General features: G+C 43.7%; 1 protein-coding gene across 1 annotated transcript in view; it reads right to left on the bottom strand.

Moving 5' to 3' along the window:
- The window catches only part of BTBD3 (BTB domain containing 3), a 156,345-nt gene that overhangs the window by 107,137 nt on the left and 27,139 nt on the right, over positions 1-22,069 (bottom strand). Inside the window, exon 8 of the mRNA XM_075088242.1 lies at positions 8,537-8,627. The gene's annotated coding sequence lies outside the window, so the exon portion shown is untranslated. The remainder of the gene's footprint in view (positions 1-8,536; positions 8,628-22,069) is intronic.

The following is a 22,069-nucleotide window of genomic DNA, read 5'->3' as shown; positions in this document are numbered from 1 at the left end:
TAGGTAACTGCATGCAGGCACAGCATCACTCCACCTGTGTCAAATTCACCTTATATAACATTTCTTTTTCACCAGGGCATTAGAGTTTTCCCCTTAAAAACACACTTTTTCATGCTTTCGTTTTCTCCCCAATTAGCTTTTTCAGTGGAGTTAAACTGGACTCTAATCCCTTTGATTTGAGGGTTGTCTACATAAGGGTACTTGAGAGAAATAAATTCAAACTAATTAAGGGTTTACATTCAAGGCAGAGGAGCCAACCTGCTTAAGTCCACCTTATGGCTACCTATTCACAGCAGTTTGACCACAACTAAGCAGACTTTGTTTCCACAGAGGACAATGTAGGCTATGTGTGCACCCAGACCTGATTTGTCTGGGTGCATTTGCTGTCAAACTTTCACATAACCTGCAACAGCATGTTTGCTCAGGACAACCTCCCCACGAGAGCACAAAAAAACCTTCAAGCACTGGTTTGTTTACCTCAGTGCTGGCACACACTTCAAATACTTCTATACCTAAATCAAACTGCAATGCCTTTAGTTCCCAATGAGCATCTACATGGAGCATTAGCGTGGCTTATTGCAGTATAAATCTTAGTTCAGATAAAGCAACACTGAGCAGCCAGGCTATGCTCTCAGGTGTCACAACTTAATGTGATCAGTAGCAGCTGCATTGCAACCTGCTGCTTTTCATTCTTCTGAGCAGGGACTAAGGCTGTGAGTGCAAAGTGATCTGAAAGTCTACTTCTCTCAGACTGATAGGGCCAACAAGGGCAGGTGGAGGAGGAGTTTGTTTTAAAGGAGAGATCTGAGCTGCTGGTTTGTTCTCCTTGCCCATAAAAACCCTCAGTGCCGTGTCCAAACTGTTTCAAAATGCCACTCCACTATTTGCACAGAGGAACCTCAATAACATGCACTACCTAAAGCTCCTGCACACTTCTGCTCCTGAGACATTCCAGCACCAGAGATGACTAGATAAAGCTTCCTCCAACCATCTCCCCTTTTTCCCTTTAAAGGGGAGGCCTCATCCCTGCCCACAGGGGCTGCTCTTTGCAGACCACCCTGTTATAAACAGCCAACAACTGTATCTATACCTGGGGAACTTGGCTTTCAACCTCTGCTCACAGCACTTCCCTGCTAATGCTGAGCAGTGTGAATAAGATGAGTAGACTGCTTATGGATCCTGTCCTTCCCAAGTGAGTGTCTTTGCTGCCAGGTTACAGAAGCACACACCAGTATGTGCCCTATTTTCAGTCCGATATATCTGGCTTTTCTGTACAGTAGTTGGGCTTGCACAAGAGGAGGACAGAGCCTGGGCACCTTACTCAGACATAAGGCAAGGGACTGAATTTCCTCTAGACAGGAGTTGAGCTGAACCCAAAACCTCTACCTCCCTGAAAAGAATACTTACAACTAGAATACTTTTAATTGGAAAGTACTACCTCCTCCATCTCCTTCAGCAAACAATAATACAGTTACATGTAATAATTTAGTGTTATAATAGAAAATATTAAAAATGCCAACAACTGATTGTGCAAGACCTCCTAAAAAGAACTTTTGTGCTTTTAAAAATCAACAATTCAAAAATTAAATGGGAGGTTAATGTAATCCCCTTTGTGCAGTTGAGTCTGCTACATATGTAAGAGCTTTGTGTCATTTTTTTGTATCAGCATAAGCATACGGGATCAGACACAAATGAGGAGTTCTGAACTTTTCTGCAGACAGATGAATGAATTCATGCTGAAGCAGCAGCACAGAGCTTGCACTAGCCGGTCCAAAAATAGTAAAGAAACCCCTTTTCTATATTTAGCCCTTTGTGGAAGGGTTTGTGTGTTCACTGACGAACTCCTAGGCTAGCTAAAGTTTTACAAGAGCTGTATCTCTCTATTTCTACAGGCAAAAGGGTGTAGAAGTTTTGGATACTAGCACAATATTATCTCCCTTTTTGCTTTCATTGTATTCAGGAAGGCTGGCTCCACTAAATAGCACATAAATCTTAACTGTCTGTAATCTGTAATAAAAAGAGTTTTTGAAAAAGGGTTCCTGGGCAGACTATTATCCATTTTGTACCACTTTTTCTTACCTTGATCTGTCCCTTTTTTTCTTCTACGAGAAGGAAACAGAGATTTCTTTTTCTTTTTTTCCCTCTTTTTTCCGGCCTGAGCTTAATTCTTGTGGCTGATATCTAACATCACTGATACAATGTAGTTTTTCTTTTTGGCAGCTGTTTTTTTAAATGGATTCCATAGCATGATCTGACCAGTGACAAATGACCCAGCACTTCCACTTGGAATGCTAATGCCGAATTATCTGGCTTCCTGGGGTCTGATGGAGATGCAGTGAGAATTAAAAAAAATTACTGCACAAGAGCGGTGGTGACTGATGTAGGGTCTGCATGCTGAGCTTCTGACCTCAACTGTTTCTACAGTAACTGTGCAATGTATTGTGCTTTCTATTCTCAGACTCACTTTGGAAACCAATTAAATTAAAAGGCTATTCATTTCATTATATTTGTCTCCAGGATGCTCAAATAGAAATGCAAATGGTTCCTGTTCAGAGTCCCTGGTATCAGAGGAACTGATATGGTACTGCTAATTTGTGATAACAATATAAACCAATATGTAATCTGCACTGATTTAAAAGATGTGCATAGGATGTACCCTGAACTTACAACACACTGATTAGGGAGATCATGAAATTAAATCTTCTGAAGGGCACTCGTTTCAAACCCTCCAGGCAGCTCCTTTTCTTTGTTTAATCAGATAGCTAATCATTGTAAATTGCACTTTCCAAGAGCCAGATTAATCAATACTAGGAAACATGGATTTGTAATATTGAACAGTTACAGTTTCTGGAAAGCTTGGTGAACATAAAAACTGTGAAAAAGTGGTCAGTAAGCACTTTGCTGCTTTAAAAAAAAAAGGCAATAGAGGAAATGAGAGAATATTTCCTACTAAAAATAAAGCAAGAATCATTTGAGGACTGATCCACCAATTTGAACAATAAACAAACACATTGTCAAATGTGCTGTTCTCTTAAGAATGGTTTTATCTCCAGCTCAGTGAGAAATTAACATTTTTGTCAAATCACAGAAAAGAAATGGACAGGAAACATTATTCTACTGCCTGTATTTTTATTCTAAATTAAGCTTCTGTTATAGTTCCCCAAATCACTTACAGTGATAGTAATTTCTGATCTGAAGGAACGACCTTCACATTGAAGGGGAGAGAGAGAACTTGAACACCGTCCTGAAAGATACAAAATAACAGCCTGCAACACTCCATTTGTAGATCATTTTTGCAGGCTAGCAACCACAAATTGAAACTTGTCTATCATCAATGGCAAATCAAATTTTAGGCCTTTTATAATGGTCATGGTACAGAAGGCTTGTTGTTAGAGAAGATGTGGGCTTATAATGTAGGCAGCAGCCATCATTGCAGTTTATCTAGACATGGCTGGCAGGATATAATAAGCTAAATGAGGTTGCAATGACAAAAATGTCTCCAGGCTTATGAAAACCTGGAACACTGTTTCTAAGAAAACCTGGCAGCTTAGACAAAATTGACAAACTCTTGACTCCCTTTTCAGATAGATGAAACCATTCTGGGCCAGAATAATTCACCTGCAGTGCTAAAACTCATGGACCTTCCACCAGGGGTGAGCTTGAAGCCAGTTCTCTGGGCTGAGAAAATGAATTTGCGTCCCCCTGACATGAATAAATTAGTTTTGTTTTCTTCCATTCCCTCTCAATAAAATTTCAATCAGCTGTTGAAGTGCTCAAGGCAAAAAATTTGAAGTGAAAAAGTAGGAAAAGGTTTCTTAAAATGGCTTGGAAATAGAAGGAAGTATGAACATTTCATTAAGGTCAAATAAGCATGTCTAGTCATCCTCTACTACAATAACTAGAAGTCACTCAATAAAATGAAAGCAAACTGATTTAGAGATGACTGAAGGAGAGCTTCTTTTCAACAGCCTGAGGATTTTGTGCCACAAAGTTGCAAACAGGTCTGAAGTTTTGCTGGATTCCAAAAAAGCGTGAAAAAAACCATAATGTATTGCAAACCAAAACACCTAGAAGGGCTTCTGTATGTGTGCATACATACAATACATACATGTGTATGTATTTAATATAAATAGGTGGAAGAGCAGAAAGCAATCTCTACACAATAACAGCCAGAAACTCCATGCAGGCACATTTTTCTATAAGTTGCCCTGCTGTAAAGTTTCTTGAACCATCTTCTGACATGGCTGGAATGGGCCCTGCTAAAAGAGAGGACACTGAATTAGAAAATCCATAGGCCTATCTGACATAGAGCTTCCAGTCTTTCTGTATCCTTTGTTGCCTAATTCCCTTGCTTTGAGATAGTTTGCCTTATTATTGTAATTCCTTGAATTTGATGCAACAGTAATGGGGCAAAACTTTTTCTTCCTACCCCAGTTTTGCAACTTAGATGATGAGGTCTGCAAGAGGAAGCTCTCTTTGATAATTTTGTTTGGTTCTCTAAGTATAACAACCAGTTTCTTAAAAAAAAAAAAAAAACAAAACCAAAAAACGTTTCAAAGCTTTTATCTTTATGTATGACATCTTCCAAACTACACACTAAGCAAACTAAGCCTTTTCCTGAATGTGAGTTTATTTGAAAAGACAGGACAGGAAGAGTCCGTCCCAAATTTTTCAATTAACTTTTCTTAAATGAAAAAACAGTTTTAAAAGGCTTATTTTTCTTTTTTAAAAATAAGGTCTTTTTTGTGATTAGAAAAACCTGGAGGGAGAAATTCTAAGTGGAACTCATTGCTGCAATGTAATTGCGGCCAAATACTCAGCCAGATTTGAAGGAGGACTTGATTTTATTAAAGCAACAATATTCAGTTACAATAGCTAATGATAAAAAAGTAGTATAATGGCAGGGAAAGAAAACCTGGAACAAGTAAGGACTTAGCAATGTGTTCAGGACAAGACTTGATTAGGACAGATTACCTCATTTTTTTCTTTTTATGAAGTGTTCTGCACAGTCACTTCAGGCACGTTGTACTGTCCAGTGGTATGAGAAGACCTAAGATCTGGACATTTATTCCTGTGAAAATTACATAGAAAATACACTTTTAAATGTGGAAAAGTATCTGACCATCCTGATGACTGTTGACATTGACAGTGTTAGCAGATACTGTACCATGCATATATTCTATTATGTTACTCTGCTTTTGTATTTTTGTTAGGACACAAAGTTAAGTACTTTTTGCATGAGAGTGCTGAAAAAAAGGAGGACATGAAAAATAGATTTGATTTTCTCTGCAAGCTTGAACATTTTTTAGATGTTGCACTTTCCAAAAATTAAAAAAAAAAAAACATTCTGAAGAAAACAATTTTTGGTGAAGAATAAATCAACAAGAGTTTTTCCTACACATTCCAGTAGAGTGGCTAAAGTCCTCCAACTGTGAATAGACATTCAATACAAGACACAAGCCAGTCTAGAGTAACCCACTGAAAATACCAACATCATGGACATGGGTTCCCAACACTAGCAGTCTCATTCCACCCAACTTCTGCTGTGTCTCAAGACTTGCTGCACAGCCAAAGGCAAGTAAGGAGCTTCCACGGTAGGGGCAGACAGGAGAGAAAGCTGAAGACAGGACATCCCAGCCCAGCTCCACAGAATTTCATACATCAGAAAATCCACAAGACAATCCTGTGCTTATTCTTTAGGCTTGGGTTTGTTGGTTTTTTTTCCCCTGCTCCTTTCTTTCATCACTGCTGAATGGCTTGAAACTCATAGTATTTTAGGGCTTGTATCATTATCATCCAGGTATTATTAGGATATTTTATTATATTTTTTTACTGGGGGTTGGAGTAAAGGTCCCTTCCAACCCAAACTATTCTACGATTCTATGATTTAGAGCAACGTCTTGACTCAAAATTAAGTTGGATCAAATCTCTAGGTGTGCTCTTCTGCACTCATCCTGATTTCCACTGCAGCAAAACCAAACCCAGATGAAAAGGAGACCAACAGTGAGAAGCACACCTTCTCCATGGTTTATTACTTCCACTGAGAATGAAGTGGAGACCAGTTCTTCCCCACAAGCCCGAAAGATGCTCTACCACCTTTGTATACTTGGCATAAAGGCAGCTGTGAACACCAGGACCTGAACTGCAGGAAAATGGGTAGCAATCAGAGAGGTGCAATGTACTCAGGGAGGGGAGGATGCAGGATCCTTAAAAACCATCAGGACAGAAACAAAGAAATTACAACACGGTAAACTTACATTCTGAAGGGCAGCTATTTCTATGGATGCTTCCCCCTGCCAAAAAAACCTGAAAACACCCTACCTTTTATTCATTGGAACATGGTACCCCTTTTTTTGCACTGTTGATTCACATACAACATACACAAGATGGTGCTGATAGAGAAAACCTATTTCTCACTAAGAGTAAATTCAGCAGGCTATGCTGTCCAAAGCACCAATCTTCAGTGATACAGAAGTAGGACACCTTTAAATATAAGCCGCCTTCTAAGGAAGATAAAAAAACAACCAACCAAAAACAAAACAAAAAAAAGTCAGAGTCACTAAAGTTAACTAAAGAAAAAAAAAATCCCCTGAGACTTAAGCCAGAAGCTTATAACAAGGCCCTTATTCATTAAAGTTGTGGTGCTTTTCAAGGAAAGCTATGGAGATAAAAAGAGTACCACTGTAGAAGAGATAATTTTATTAGTTCATTTGTATAATTAGAGGTTTAAGCCATGAGGTTCAGCCATGTACTGGCTTGAAATGTCAAATGTGAAGCTCTCAAGTATTCAGATTTTAGGAATTAGGCCAAAAAAAAGTGTCAAAATTAGAGGGTATTTTGACTGAACCTTTAAAGTCTCTCTCAAGTAAACCTAAGTGAATTAAATATAATGTTACATGACTGATTAGACCGTACATTTGACCATCAGTTGCATCTCACATTCTGCTACCTACCAGCTGGAATGTTGATGAGAATTTTTATAACTTTGTTACATCTACCTTGTGGAACAATTTAACCGTATAAATCTTATCATGCAGATGCACAAGTAAAACAATACCAGCTGCTGGTTTCTGGTCATGTCATGCTGTTTTACCCCTCTACTTCTCCCTGTGCCATATAGCACACCCCCACCACACAGGGACTGCTTTTGAAGGATGCTATCTGCAGGAACAAACCGATTATTTTCTGCCTAGCATCTAAGACACACAGTCCCTGAAGAAGCAGTACAGGCACAGGGCTTCATAGGCCCAGATCTTACCAAGGGAGCCTCCTGAGCAAAGAGATTATGTGATGTAGACAGCTTCCCTTTTTTTTTTTGTGTGAGCAGGTAGGTTAATCCTGAGAGGACAATACTCACCTACTACTCATCTAACTGCTTGAAATTATTCTCTTTCTCAAAGAATTCTGCAAGGCTCTGGCACAAGGCTTCCCTCTCTAGCCAAAGAGCAAAACAAGCTTTGTCTAAATTAAGTGTTTGGATTTTCAGGATAAAATGGCTTAATGTCATCTTTTTTGTTGGCTGTACAGCAAAACAATGGAAGATGAACAAGCATTGCAAACAAGTAAGGTGACACAACTCATCAACATACAGCATGATCTCAAGCGCATCACATTTGAATGGTACCATTTATGTTTATAACCTTCTTCTCTTGCTAACCTGTATTTCGTTTCTTTCTTGATCTACCTCTAACTCCTCTGCCAGAGGTGGTACAGAAACTATGCAGCAGCAATGGGAAGAAGAGCAGATGCAGAGAGAAGTATCTATTTATACCGCAGCCTTTGTGATTAATCGCTGAGTAGCATCTCTTTGGAATTAGCATAATCTCTGAAAGGTTCCCATATGTTTCAGGCTGACTGTGTGCATGTACGCTAATCAGCTTCAAATTATAATCAGGATATTAGAACATAACTTTGCTAAGCAAACGGCTGAGAAGATCAGCAAATATTCATCAGTGAGAAGAAAACAGAGCTTTGGAGAGAAGAATCTGATTCCCATCAGTTTCTGGCTAATCAGTGTGCAGCCTGGGGAGGGAAAGAGCCCTTGCAGTGTGACCACTGAGGGCACAAGGCCGATTGGACCTCTCCCTCATGTCCTCAGAGTGCAGTAGCCAGGCTGTATCTCTTCTGTTTCCCTCCAACAACAACTACCACAAAAAATTACCTGCAATGCAGAATGGATGTTGTCTAGATAAAGTCCCTTGCCACAACTGGTGAGAGCATTTGGTTTTTTTCTTGCGATCTTCCAAAATGAACCATACAAGTAGCCTCACAGAGCAGCAGGGTGCTGAGTGAGTTAGCCTTTCTGCACAGCAATAGCAGGTCAATGTGCTTCAGTCCTAACAGGCTGGCATCAATCTGCCTTCTCCCCCTCCAGGCCTGAGGAATTCTCTTTCACAGGACTCCTCCAGCAACCCCAGTAGCACAGCCCATCGTCCCATGGGCGTGCAACCACATAGATGGAGTGCACACACTCTGCACCTTGCCTGCGCTCTGTTTGCAGCAGCAGCAATGTGCAGCCTCTATCACATGTGCATACCTTACATGACAGAGTTGACGATGGTAATTCAAACCTCACATTTCTTCTTGCTTTCCACTTGGTCCCTTTCTTTGGTACATCCCGGAGGCTTCTGCATAGGAAAGGGCAGGTGTGGAATTAGCTAACAAGATATTAATTAAGACCAGATTTTGGTAGAGATAAGACAAATCACCACCAAACTTCTGTTTCCCAGCATTCAGCTTTAAGGAGCACTTTATTTAGACAGCTAGAAAATGCAGTGGTATTGTGGGGAACTGAAGCCTACAGTAACATTTAGCTTCCATTTCAGCTAATTTACATTGAATATTCCCCTTGGAAATTCAGAGAGCAGCTACATTGTCTATTATATGTGTTACATAAAGACAACCAGAATGAGGTATTTGGGCACTGACCTGCTTGATATTATTTTTCGGCATTCTCTCCTTCCCACCCCCAACACACATTTGTGAAGCATGAAATACATTCACCCTTCCTGACTCCGTTCTATTCTTTTTAAATCCTGACAGAACATGTGACGTTGGTAAGTGAACTGTGCTAGGCTGGGTCATGTTTTCAAATGAAGAAAAAACCCACAGCTCTGCAGTAGATTGACATAATTTTGGTTTCAGAGCTGACAATCATTTTTCATCATTGTTTCAAGCATGAAAGATTTAGCAATGGCTGCATAAAACTTCAGTAACACAAACCTTTGATGTTCTGTCAAGCAGCTTTGCTTTTCTCCCTGTCATATACACTGCAACCACAAATTACTCCCTGGCAATCCTAGGTGGAGATTATTAGAAAAATCTGAGGTTTAAAGAGTTATTAAAAGTACCTTTGCTTCTCAGTGACATGCAAACAATTGCATTCTTTAAACAAAAAAAAAAAGAAGCCTGGTTTTCTTAACATGCTGCTGATTTTCCTCTCTCTCAACTTATTCTGTTTGGCTGGGTATTTCCACCTCAAATTCCAAGTAATCAAACTGTCATGAGTATTGCCTACTAAGAGAAAGCATTGAAACAAACAAAAAAAGAACATTAGCCTGTGAGCTGCAAACACATGCACAGAAGCTGAGCAGAGCACGTGGTTTTCTGAAAGGCCAGTTGTGCTACCGGAGTGTGAACTCTGCAGGAGAAAGCTACGTGGCAATATAGAATTAGAATAAAGGATTCTATTTCATTTTGATACATTCATTCACAAAGGTGGAAATTTATCTATTTGTCTATTAATAAAACAAAGCAAAGATAAGCACTCCGAATTCAGGACTTTTTTTTTGCCCTGCCTTGAGCTCCATAGGGCTGTCCAAAGGTTTCTTGTGGATGCCAATTTAAATTAAACAGGTAAAATGCACTGGCCTGTTACCGCAAAAGTTGGTGCTTAAAAATCCACATCTTGTCCAGTAAGGTCTTTCAACTAAACAATGTGTACTCTTTTTTATTTGCAGTTTTAATTCATCAACAGCATCTGCACATCACTGCATTCTGTAGTTTGCTATGACACTGGACCTGAAGACCCTTGGAGCATGCATTCCCATTTTTGGGATGCAGCTCTCTCATATTTTAGCTTCATGACTACAAGTGATTTTTGTCATCCAAACAGGCTTTAGCTGTGAGATAGGGATAACAAAACTTCTCTAAGCAATTGATCAGCCCAAGATTACACATGGAGGGAAGGTTAAAGAATATCAACATCTTCCTCAGAGCCTTGGAAATTAATACTAAAGATCATTATTAAGATCTTTAAATTTAAGAATGTGCTTACGGGCTCTATTGCAAACATTTTACAGGAAACTGACCTTTTTGAATATGCTGTAATGCAGTCTAGGAGGAACGCAGCAGTTTAATGAAGGGATGGGAGGTAAGCAAGAGTAACAGTAGTAATAAGTCAAAGAAATAGGCTTAGTTGTCTGTAAAAGATTTGCAGATGAGTATTTCATACAGATAATCATGTGCACGCAGATAGGTATTCACATCCCCAAAAGCTGACTTTATCCAATGATAATAGGACTGGGTAATTCACTCCAAATGCCTCAAATTTCATTGCATTCAAATTTAGTGTGACCTCTTCAGAGGCTAGACAGCGATAAAAGATCAAATCCAACAAACTTTCCCTGTCTTGCACCTTAAGAAGTCAAGGAGACTATAAACGCACCATTTATGTGATTACTTTTGGTGTGCTGGTACTCTCACTTCTTTCTCAGTATATAATTACCAAATACCCAAATGAACACCTCAGGATAATGCTACAACTCAACAATTATTCACTGAAAAGAGCTGTTGAATAACATTTGACACACACATTGTCGTGGTTTAGCGGCAGCTCAGCCCCACACAGTCGCTCGCTCACTCCCCCACCGGTAGATGGGGGAGAGAATCAGAAGGGTAACGCTCGTGGGTTGGGATAAGAACAGTTTAATAATGAAAATTAAAAGAAACAACAGTAGAAATGCAATGTAAAGGAGAACAACGAGAGGCGCAAAGCCCCGGGGGAGGGGGAAGGGAGGGGAGAGGGGGAACGAACCGCCGGAACAAACCGCACGCGCCGCAGCCGCCCGCCGACCCGACGCCGCGCCGCCCGCGCGCTGCCACTGCCCCCCCTCAATATACTGGTCATGGTGTCACATGGTATGGAATGAACCTGCCATTGGCCAGTCGGGGTCAGCCGCCCCCACCATGGCCCTGCCCCTCCCAGCCCCCCCTGCCACGCCACGCGGCAGAGCGCGGGAAGCTGGAAAGGTAGCTGACCCCCACAGTGAGGAGAATTAACCCCTTCTCAGCCAAAACCAGCACATTCTCCACCCCTTATTCCATACCATTTACACCATGCCCAGGTCCCATATGATGCAATACAACCGTACCAACCACCACCCCTCCCCTTCCCATCCTTTAACATAATACACAGACATCATTCCCTTAGTTCATGGATCTTCCCTGTAAAATGTCCATTAAAATGTCCATTGAGTTCACCCAGTCCATGACTCTGGGCTCCATCTGTTGTATCAGTCTTTCCGGGTGGGAGAGATGGTGTGTGGCGTTGGGTTGCTGCATACCGAGTCAGTCATCGTTCCATCACTGCTGCACGGCTTGTTTCATAGTTGATCTTCCATGGGTTGGGAGGCTCGTACTCTGATATCATTGATACAACACAGAGGTGACACGCAGTATTATATAGCAGTTCACATTGTGCCATTCAGTTCATTGACCGTTTTCACCCAAAATCAAATCCCCTTGAGGCACACATCGGATTTCTCCATCCTCCCGCATCACCCACCAAGTGCACCCAGGTCCTCGAGCAAAAACAATCCCACGAATGGGTTTGCCTTTGCCAGAGGCAGGAAGAACCCAGACTGTTTTGCCCAGCATACTTTTTGTGTGCACTACAGGGACTCTATCCCCTTCCACAGTATGTAGGATTTCTGACTGGGGAGGGCCAGCTCGGTTGGCAGATCCCCTCGTGTTGACTAACCACGTGGCTTTTGCTAAATGTGTATCCCAGTGCTTGAATGTCCCACCCCCCATTGCTCTCAGTGTGGTTTTTAACAGTCCATTGTACCTTTCAATTTTCCCAGAGGCTGGTGCGTGATAGGGGATGTGATACACCCACTCAATGCCGTGCTCTTTGGCCCAGGTGTCTATGAGGCTATTTCGGAAATGAGTCCCATTGTCTGACTCAATCCTCTCTGGGGTGCCATGTCGCCACAGGACTTGTTTCTCAAGACCCAGGATAGTGTTCCGGGCAGTGGCGTGGGGGACAGGATATGTTTCCAGCCAGCCAGTCGTTGTTTCTACCATTGTAAGCACATGGCGCTTGCCTTGGCGGGTCTGTGGGAGTGTGATATAGTCAATTTGCCAGGCCTCCCCATATTTATATTTCAGCCATCGTCCCCCATACCACAGAGGCTTTACCCGCTTCGCTTGCTTGATTGCAGCGCATGTGTCACATTCGTGGATAACCTGTGCAATAATATCCATGGTCAAGTCCACCCCTCGATCACGAGCCCACCTGTATGTTGCATCTCTCCCTTGATGGCCTGAGGTGTCATGGGCCCACCGAGCTAGAAATAGTTCACCCTTATGCTGCCAGTCCAGATCCACCTCAGCCACTTCAATCTTGGCAGCCCGATCTACCTGCTGGTTGTTTCGATGTTCTTCAGTGGCCCGACTCTTGGGGACGTGAGCATCCACATGCCGTACCTTTACAACCAGTTTCTCTACCCGGGCAGCAATATCTTGCCACAATGTGGCAGCCCAGATGGGTTTGCCTCTGCGCTGCCAGTTGCTTTGCTTCCATTGCTGCAGCCAGCCCCACAAGGCATTTGCCACCATCCAGGAGTCAGTATAGAGATAGAGCACTGGCCACTTTTCCCGTTCAGCGATGTCTAAGGCCAGCTGGATGGCCTTTACCTCTGCAAACTGGCTCGATTCACCTTCTCCTTCAGCAGTTTCTGCTACTTGTCGTGTAGGACTCCATACAGCAGCCTTCCATCTCCGGTGCTTTCCCACAAGGCAACAGGACCCATCAGTGAACAGGGCATATTGCTTCTCATCTTCTGGCAGTTTGTTATACAGTGGGGCTTCTTCAGCACGTGTCACCTCCTCCTCTGGTGATAATCCAAAATCTTTGCCTTCTGGCCAGTCCATAATCACTTCCAAGATTCCTGGGCGACTGGGGTTTCCTACTCGAGCCCGCTGGGTGATCAGTGCAACCCATTTACTCCACGTAGCATCAGTTGCATGGTGTGTAGAGGGGATGTTTCCTTTGAACATCCAGCCCAGCACTGGCAGTCGGGGTGCCAGGAGCAACTGTGCTTCAGTACCAACCACTTCTGAAGCAGCTCGAACCCCTTCATATGCTGCCAATATGTCTTTTTCAGTTGGAGTATAGCGGGCTTCAGACCCTCTGTATCCCCGACTCCAAAACCCTAGGGGTCGACCTCGGGTCTCCCCATGTGCTTTCTGCCAGAGGCTCCAGGTAGGGCCATTCTCCCCGGCTGCAGTGTAGAGCACATTTTTTACATCTTGTCCTGCCCGGACTGGCCCAAGAGCTACTGCATGGACTATTTCTCGTTTAATCTGTTCAAAGGCTTGTCGTTGCTCAGGGCCCCATTTGAAATCATTCTTTTTCCGGGTCACTTGATAGAGAGGGCTCACGATCAGACTGTAATTTGGAATATGCATTCTCCAAAAACCCACAACGCCCAAGAAAGCTTGTGTTTCCTTTTTGCTAGTTGGTGGAGACATGGCTGCTATTTTGTTGATCACATCCATTGGAATCTGACGACGACCGTCTTGCCATTTAATTCCTAAGAACTGGATTTCTCGTGCAGGTCCCTTCACCTTACTTTGTTTTATGGCAAAACCAGCTTTCAGAAGGATTTGGACTATTTTCTCACCTTTCTCAAAAACTTCTTCTGCTGTGCTGCCCCACACAATGATGTCATCAATGTATTGAAGGTGTTCTGGAGCTTCTCCCTGTTCCAGTACAGTCTGAATCAGTCCATGGCAAATGGTAGGACTGTGTTTCCACCCCTGGGGCAGTCGATTCCAGGTGTACTGGACGCCCCTCCATGTGAAAGCAAACTGTGGCCTGCACTCTGCTGCCAGAGGGATTGAGAAGAATGCATTAGCGATATCAATTGTGGCATACCACTTGGCCGCCTTTGACTCCAGTTCGTATTGAAGTTCTAGCATGTCTGGCACAGCAGCACTCAACGGTGGAGTGACTTCATTCAGGCCACGATAGTCTACTGTTAGTCTCCACTCTCCATTAGACTTCCGGACTGGCCATATGGGACTGTTAAAGGGTGAGTGGGTCTTACTGATGACTCCTTGGCTCCTCAGTTGGTGAATGAGTTTATGGATGGGGATCAGAGAGTCTCTGTTGGTGCGATATTGCCGCCGGTGCACTGTTGTGGTGGCGACTGGCACCTGTTGTTCTTTGACCTTCAGCAACCCCACCACAGAAGGGTCCTTTGAGAGACCGGGCAAGGTAGACAGCTGTTCAGTTTCCTCCGTCTCCAAGGCAGCTACACCAAAAGCCCACTTGTAACCTTTTGGGTCCTTGAAATACCCTCTCCTGAGGTAGTCTATACCAAGGATGCACGGAGCCTCTGGGCCAGTCACAATGGGGTGCTTCTGCCACTCATTGCCAGTTAGGCTCACTTCGGCCTCCAATACAGTTAGCTCTTGAGATCCCCCTGTCACTCCAGCAATGCTGATGGGTTCTGCCCCTATATAGTTTGATGGCATTAAGGTGCACTGTGCGCCGGTGTCCACTAAAGCTTTATACTCCTGTGGGTCGGACGTGCCAGGCCATCGGATCCACACAGTCCAGTAAGCCCGGTTATCCCTTTCCTCCACCCGGCTGGAGGCAGGGCCCCTCTAGTCCTGATCATGGCAGTCACAACTCACTTCCTGTAAATGTGAATCAGGAGTCCCTCTATTACACTTAGAAATAAAATCTGCGCTTCTACTCCTCTGTCTGGGGACTTGCTCGCTGGAAACTGGAGCAGCAGCTTTCCTGGAAGAGCCTCCCTGAGTGACTGTTCTTCCTTGCAGTTCATGTACTCGTGCCTGTAGGGTCGAAGTAGGCTTGCCATCCCACCTCATCATGTCCTCTCCGTGGTCACGCAGGTAGAACCATAGGGTGGCCCGTGGTGTGTATCCCCTTCTTTGAGCCAAAGGACGCTTATTCCTAACAGCTGAGACACTGCTCTGTCGAGGTGGGGAGTAGGACAGATCTTCTTTGAGTTGCTGGACCTCTTGGGATAGTTTCTCCACAGCAGAGACAAGCGAGGAAGAGATATTTGTGTCATAATCTCGGAGTCTATCTATCACCTCTGCCACCGTTGGTGTCTCGTCATCTTTCCAGGACATCACTGCCAATGAGTTTGCATGAGAAGATGGTGCGCTCCGTACAAACTTCCGCCACATGGGTCGTGTGCACTCGGCTTCATCTGGATCTTTGGATGACCGTTGATCATCCAGGTCACCATAAATCACCTCAAACACAGCTAATTCCCTGAGATACTGGATGCCTTTCTCCATAGTTGTCCATTTTCCTGGGCAATATGTAACATCTTCTTTAAAGGGATACCTTTCCTTCACTCCAGACAGGAGTCGCCTCCAGAGGCTGAGGGCTTGTGGTTTTTTTCCAATTGCTTTGTCAACGCCCCCTTCCCCAGAAAGGGATCCCAATTGTTTGGCTTCTTTTCCCTCTAGTTCCAGGCTACTGGCCCCATTATCCCAGCATCGGAGCAGCCAGGTGGCAATGTGCTCACCTGAACGACAGCTATAATCTTTTCGCATATCTCGCAACTCGCTTAAGGACAGGGATCGGGTGGTCTCTATTTCATTTATTACTTCTCCCTCCTCTCCCCGCGATGGCCCTGCTTCTTCATCATCCCGTTCTAAACGAGTTGATGTCCGCTTCCAATATTTCGTCTTATGTATGGGGGCAACTGATACTGGTACGGGTTTATTTTCTGAGCTAGCTCCGGTACTTGTTGTGGGGGTTTGAGTGGCTGCAGTGCTTGTTGTCAGGGCTGGATTGTCTACAGTGCCAGTCACTTTGCATTTCAATCCAGAGACATTCTCTTCCCCCTGGGGGCACTGAATACTGTTGAGCAGGGCTCGGTATGCATGGGCCAGACCCCAGCATGTTGCAGTTATCTGTGTCTCTCTGGAGTTCCCAGCGTAACAACATACTTTCTCCAAATATTCTACTAGTTTTTTAGGATTCTGCACTTGTTCGGGGGTGAAACTCCAAAACACTGGGGGTGCCCACTGCCCTAGGTATTTGCCCATGCTATCCCACATGCCCTGCCACTCGTAACTATCAAGCCTCGGGGCAGATTTCTGGGTGATATTCTTAAGTTGCTTAGTCAAAACCAAAACAACATGCCCAAAAACTAACAATGACTGCACCTTAACCACCCAAGGATGTTCAAGATACAAAAACGTTGTTGTAACAAAGGCACAGACATCATAGAACAAAGTTGCAAAGGTATTATTCTGTATTTCCTCCATATAAAATCTCTCAGAGGAGGAGGTATAATTGCTAATTGCCTCAACAAGGTGGTATCCGAAGTACAGTAACGGTTTCAGCAAAAACCCCAAATACCAGATAAAGCTGAAAACGAGTGTTTGTATAACAAATCTCGTAGGCAAAACATTACTAATCACAGCAGAACACAGCAGACTCAAACAACCAACACCGATTTTTAACACCAACTGCAAAAAGGACAACATGGTGCTGGGACCAGCAGCTGTTGTTATCTCCAACCCTCGTGCCCCACGTTGGGCGCCAAAAAGACTGTCGTGGTTTAGCGGCAGCTCAGCCCCACACAGTCGCTCGCTCACTCCCCCACCGGTAGATGGGGGAGAGAATCAGAAGGGTAACGCTCGTGGGTTGGGATAAGAACAGTTTAATAATGAAAATTAAAAGAAACAACAGTAGAAATGCAATGTAAAGGAGAACAACGAGAGGCGCAAAGCCCCGGGGGAGGGGGAAGGGAGGGGAGAGGGGGAACGAACCGCCGGAACAAACCGCACGCGCCGCAGCCGCCCGCCGACCCGACGCCGCGCCGCCCGCGCGCTGCCACTGCCCCCCCTCAATATACTGGTCATGGTGTCACATGGTATGGAATGAACCTGCCATTGGCCAGTCGGGGTCAGCCGCCCCCACCATGGCCCTGCCCCTCCCAGCCCCCCCTGCCACGCCACGCGGCAGAGCGCGGGAAGCTGGAAAGGTAGCCGACCCCCACAGTGAGGAGAATTAACCCCTTCTCAGCCAAAACCAGCACACACATGAATCCATTTGTAGATAAACCCCAATCAGTACAATTCATTGACTAAATTACACATGGTTATTTATTCACCCATCTCTCACCACACAACTTTCCCCCTCTCCCCTTTGACAAATTCTTAAAATGATCAAAATGCTGATCACAGCCCAACAGTTTATACGGACTCTTGTCGTCATTTCTCCCTTCCAGTTTCTTCCCTCTGGTCCTTTAGTAAGCAAACCTTCTGGTTCAGTAATTTGGCAAATCAGTGAATTTTTTACTTGCAATTATAGAACTGCTGCAAGGCACTCCAGTCAGCAGGAATGCCATCCAGGAGATTCACAGCTGTAAAAATGCATAAACAGCCACCGTTCCCCACCACAGAACTTTTATTGGATATGCAGTCCATCATTCTGAATGCTTTGATTTATTGGAGTGAGAAGCAATGTGAAAACACCGTCAGGCTTCTGGAGCCACTGAGACTGCTTCATTCATGTACATCATGCTCATGAAAAGCACAAGAATCTGGTAGACTATAAATTAGAAGATCCCAGAGGTGTGGGGTGGGAGGGGGAATCATGAGGGTAAACTTAGCTTGTGATTAGCTTTAAATCCTGAGAAACATTAAACAAATTCTGGCTGTTTCATAATTTACACCTTCCTTTTCCACTGTTCCTTTACTTACAACTTCCCAGCAGAAGTACAGACCCACACTCCCCCTGCTCCTGGTTTGCAGCCACTTGGGCCAGCAGGATCTGCCTGCTTTGTTAAGGTCTTTTTGCCATGTCTTCTTTGGAAACCACTTATTAAGGTGCTGGATGTGAGATATTTTTAATTCTGCTGTGAAGGCCTTACTTGCAGAGGGTGCTGCTTTGGCTAACAAGGCCCTCCACCCAGCTGTGGCCCTGTACCACACTCTTTTCTTCCCCTCACAGCTACCATAATCTCACTTTTTGAAGAATCTCTTTTAGCCAGGGAAAATGAGGTCACTTTTCCCACCCAGTTTGCACAGTGCTCGCTTTATACTATTAACCTAACAGTTCTCTCTTAAAGGGTAAAATGCAGCCGCAAAACTCATGCTGCAGAGATTTCTAAACCTGAGTTAGCCTTCAGTCTATAGTGACAATTTGTATTAGATTCCATGGTCCAAGGCTTTGTTTACAATTTTCAGTCCTGACCAGCCCTATAGCTTACTTCACATCTGATACCCCATTTCTGGAGTATAAGATTCTGTATGATATTATGTATCTTCCTCAACTCTAATCCTGTTTGCAGGTGATCTTCCTCTGCATTGGTTTATTGCAATTAGCCTGAGAAGAGCCAGCCCTCATTTTTGCTCACATTCTGCACACAAGCGTGGAACCACTGAAATTCCCTGCTTTCCCATCCCCATCCTCACAGGCTCAACAGCCAGGTGTGAGTTTTCCTTTCAGCTGACCAGAATTCAATGATGAATCCAGCTAGTCCTCTTGCAGTAGCACTGAAAACTAATGCTACCAGAGAAGCCAAACCAAAGCCAGAGTTTAGCCAACTGTTTACAAAAGCCTATACAGCAAAGCAGACTTTGGGGGGGGGGGGAAGAAAAGGAAAATATCCATATCAGAAAAGTATCTTTCTACCTCATTTCCTTCTGACTTGTTTTAGAGGTTTCTCCAGCAAACATTATCAACTATTCAATCCTGACACTTTTCAGCTACAGAATATTCTTAAAGCATTTTTTTCCTTACTGTAATTCTTTATACAAATATCACCATTCCTACCTTCAGCTCCTCAGACAAAAGGTACCTTTTCAACAGAGTACATTGGACTAGACCTCCTTCCTGCAGACTTGTCCTTTTAAAGTATTTACTAGGGCTCACTCCTTGGTTGATGAGAGAAGAGAAGGCAGGTAAACCTGCAGTTTGGAGGGGCAGTTGACTGCAGCCCTCAGCTAGTCATTTTGCAGCTAACTCTGTGAGGCAGGTCTCTTCCACATGGTAAATAGGCTTATTTACTCTTCTCACATCTCCTTCCTAATGCTTTCCAGGTATCCTAAGCAGACAGGCAACCAGCTTCTGCTCTTGGATACCATCCCAGTTCACCAGCATGTGTGGACTATCTGAGGAAAGGATTTAGCTCAGTATAGTATTTACACTACATGCTAGTCATTAAAACAGCCACCAGCTCCTGTTCCATGAGGAAAGATATAAATTCCAGGTCATTACATAAACTGACTTTATAGTGCATTTGCAGGGGCCATTAACTCGGCTACAGCCCTCTGGCTCACCCTTCAGAGGAGGAACAGGGACAGAAACAGCAACGCTGTACTCTCCACTCCTGCAGAGGTGCTGGTACAAACCATAAGAAGCATTGCACTTCTCTCTCACTGCCTGGTCCCCAGTGAGAACTTGACCTAAATTCTGTGGCTCACCAGGAAAACCAATTTGAGATCCTGCAGATAATCCAACTAACATCAGAAGGTGAGTGCCTTCTTGTGAGTAAGGCTGTGCTACACAGGAGAGTCATTTCCAGGACTGTCTCAGATACCCTTTGCCTCATTTCTCCATCTGTAAAATAGGGCTAATGTGTCTCCCTCATGCACAGGTGATAATGAGATGAAAGATGCCCAAAGATTATGTATTGTCCATAAAAACATGACCAGTTTAATTTGGTATAAACTGGCAGCAACTTTAAAGTTTCAAAGGCAACTCAATTCAGTTTTTAGTGCTGTTTCAAAACATTAATATCTACTCTGCTACTGCAGTTTGCTTTGCAAATCCACAGCTGTCAAACAGAAGTCATTAGGGGAAGGGGGAGAAGCTGGAGTTCATGTTGGCTATGACTTTTAGATCAGTAGACTTCAGTGCAAATCCAATTGTAGTAAACAGTTTCTAGTCCCCCTCTAGCTATTGTTCTGAGCTATCTTCAGATGCATATTGACCTCCCTTAACTGCTTTATAGGTCAGTCATGTAGCAGAGATTTTCTTTACAGCTGACACCCCAAGGCTGGTATCTTCAGGCTAAAAGCTGACACTGCACAGAGCTCATGTATACCAGCTCAGGGGAGCTGTGCTGATTGATAGCTGAGGGTCTGTTCTGTAATTAAAAAGTAGAAAAATTGGCTCCTGGAAAACAGAGTCTGCTATGAACTCAATGGCTCTGGAGTTTCTGACAGCAGCTTTTAAAATTTTCTGTGCTAGGAAACAGCCTGTAAGAGGTACCTGCTTCCATCACCTAACCAGTCACAGCTCTGCCTACACAGCTGTGCCAACAAACTGATCACAGGGTGATCCTATACATGAAAGCAGTAAAATATTCCGAGCTGAAATTAAAAGAAATTGATTCTAGGTAATTTACCTAATCCAGTTACAGCACAGCTCCAGAAACAATTTCATGAGCACAGCCAAGGGAGCAGGAGTGTGTAAATGTCCCTAAAACCATGGAGACAGTCTCTGGGGAAAAGGCGGCAACTTTTGGTGGCTTTCCCAGCACTGAAATCATCCACCCCTCCTACCATGAAAAAAAGCCACTTGATGAGAGCCCTTAGCCTAGCAGTAATCAATTTAAAAGAGAAAAAAACATAAAAGGCATAACAGAGGTCCTCCTCATGACACTCACTCTCCAGGGCTGCATGTCCATTGTTAACAGCCAATAAAAAATTTCTTCCATAAATTTTCTGCCATTTTCAATGTCCCTCGTACTGTGGGTTGGTGGCATGCTGAAGACCGCTTCTTGCCAGAGCTTCAAATACTGCACAGACACACAACTCACTCCAACTTAGATTTGACACTTTTCCTCAAGATTAAATGGGCTACTTGCAGAGACAGACAACTCACCAACTTCAAAGCTCCCTGTCTCAGCTAACAAGAAACAAATTCCTTCCCCAGTGACTCCTCTCAAGGGAGTACTGCAGGATAAATCTGTGATATTTGCATTAGTTCATCTTTAAACATAAAGTGGAATAGATTCTGTTTCTTTAATATATTTTCATATTATTTAAACGGACTTGTTTTAAAAGCATGTTGCTTTGGGGATATTTTGCATTCATATTTACCTTTTGGCCAACAGTTCGTTTTAGGGGAAGATCTGTTGGAACTAAAGCAGTTGAGGATTACAAAGATTTTAGAAAGGATTTACATCTGAGGCCACTTTCATCCTGATTTTCACTAATGCTACTTTTCTCAGTTTAGTGACATTTATGGATACTGGAAATCTTTCAGTGACAGAGCACACCAGTAATCTTGGCTGCCTGAAGAAAGAGGGGCTTTCCTGCGCTTGTCCTGGACCCTGCTGCCTATAGAGAGGTTTTGATCAGCAGATATCAAAGCACTTTGCAGAGGCACTCAATTTCATCCTCCTGTTTTTGCAGCGGCGGCAATAGAGATATGAGGGAATGAAGGGAACAGTATTGTTTGAAGGCCAGCAGAAGAAGGGTTGATTTTTTTTCTTGTTTGCTCACAACAAACACCATAGATTACAAGGTGCTCGCTCACTCTGTCCTACCTAGTTATCCCACAAAGTACTTTGAGACCATTACTCGGGTATTTCTGTGCTACCTAATCTTGTTTTAGGATTGACTGCCCAGTTACCTACACCTACCCCTGCTGCTGGGGGAACTCTGCAGCAGAAAAGGCATAAAAGGGAACCACGTATCACCCCAGTGTACAGTCAGCATCTTTTAGTTAATCTGGCAGTAAAAGCGGACGTTAGTAAAATGCTGTCAATGGAAGGACCCAAGGCACGATTCAGTTCTGGAGGGAAGAATGTACATATGCAAAAACCTGTAAGAT

Source organism: Phalacrocorax aristotelis, chromosome 3 (genome assembly GCF_949628215.1).
Source record: "Phalacrocorax aristotelis chromosome 3, bGulAri2.1, whole genome shotgun sequence".
In the NCBI taxonomy this organism is placed as follows: domain Eukaryota; kingdom Metazoa; phylum Chordata; class Aves; order Suliformes; family Phalacrocoracidae; genus Phalacrocorax; species Phalacrocorax aristotelis.
The sequence above is the reverse complement of the archived record's forward strand: the minus strand, read 5'-3'. Positions and strand labels throughout refer to the sequence as shown.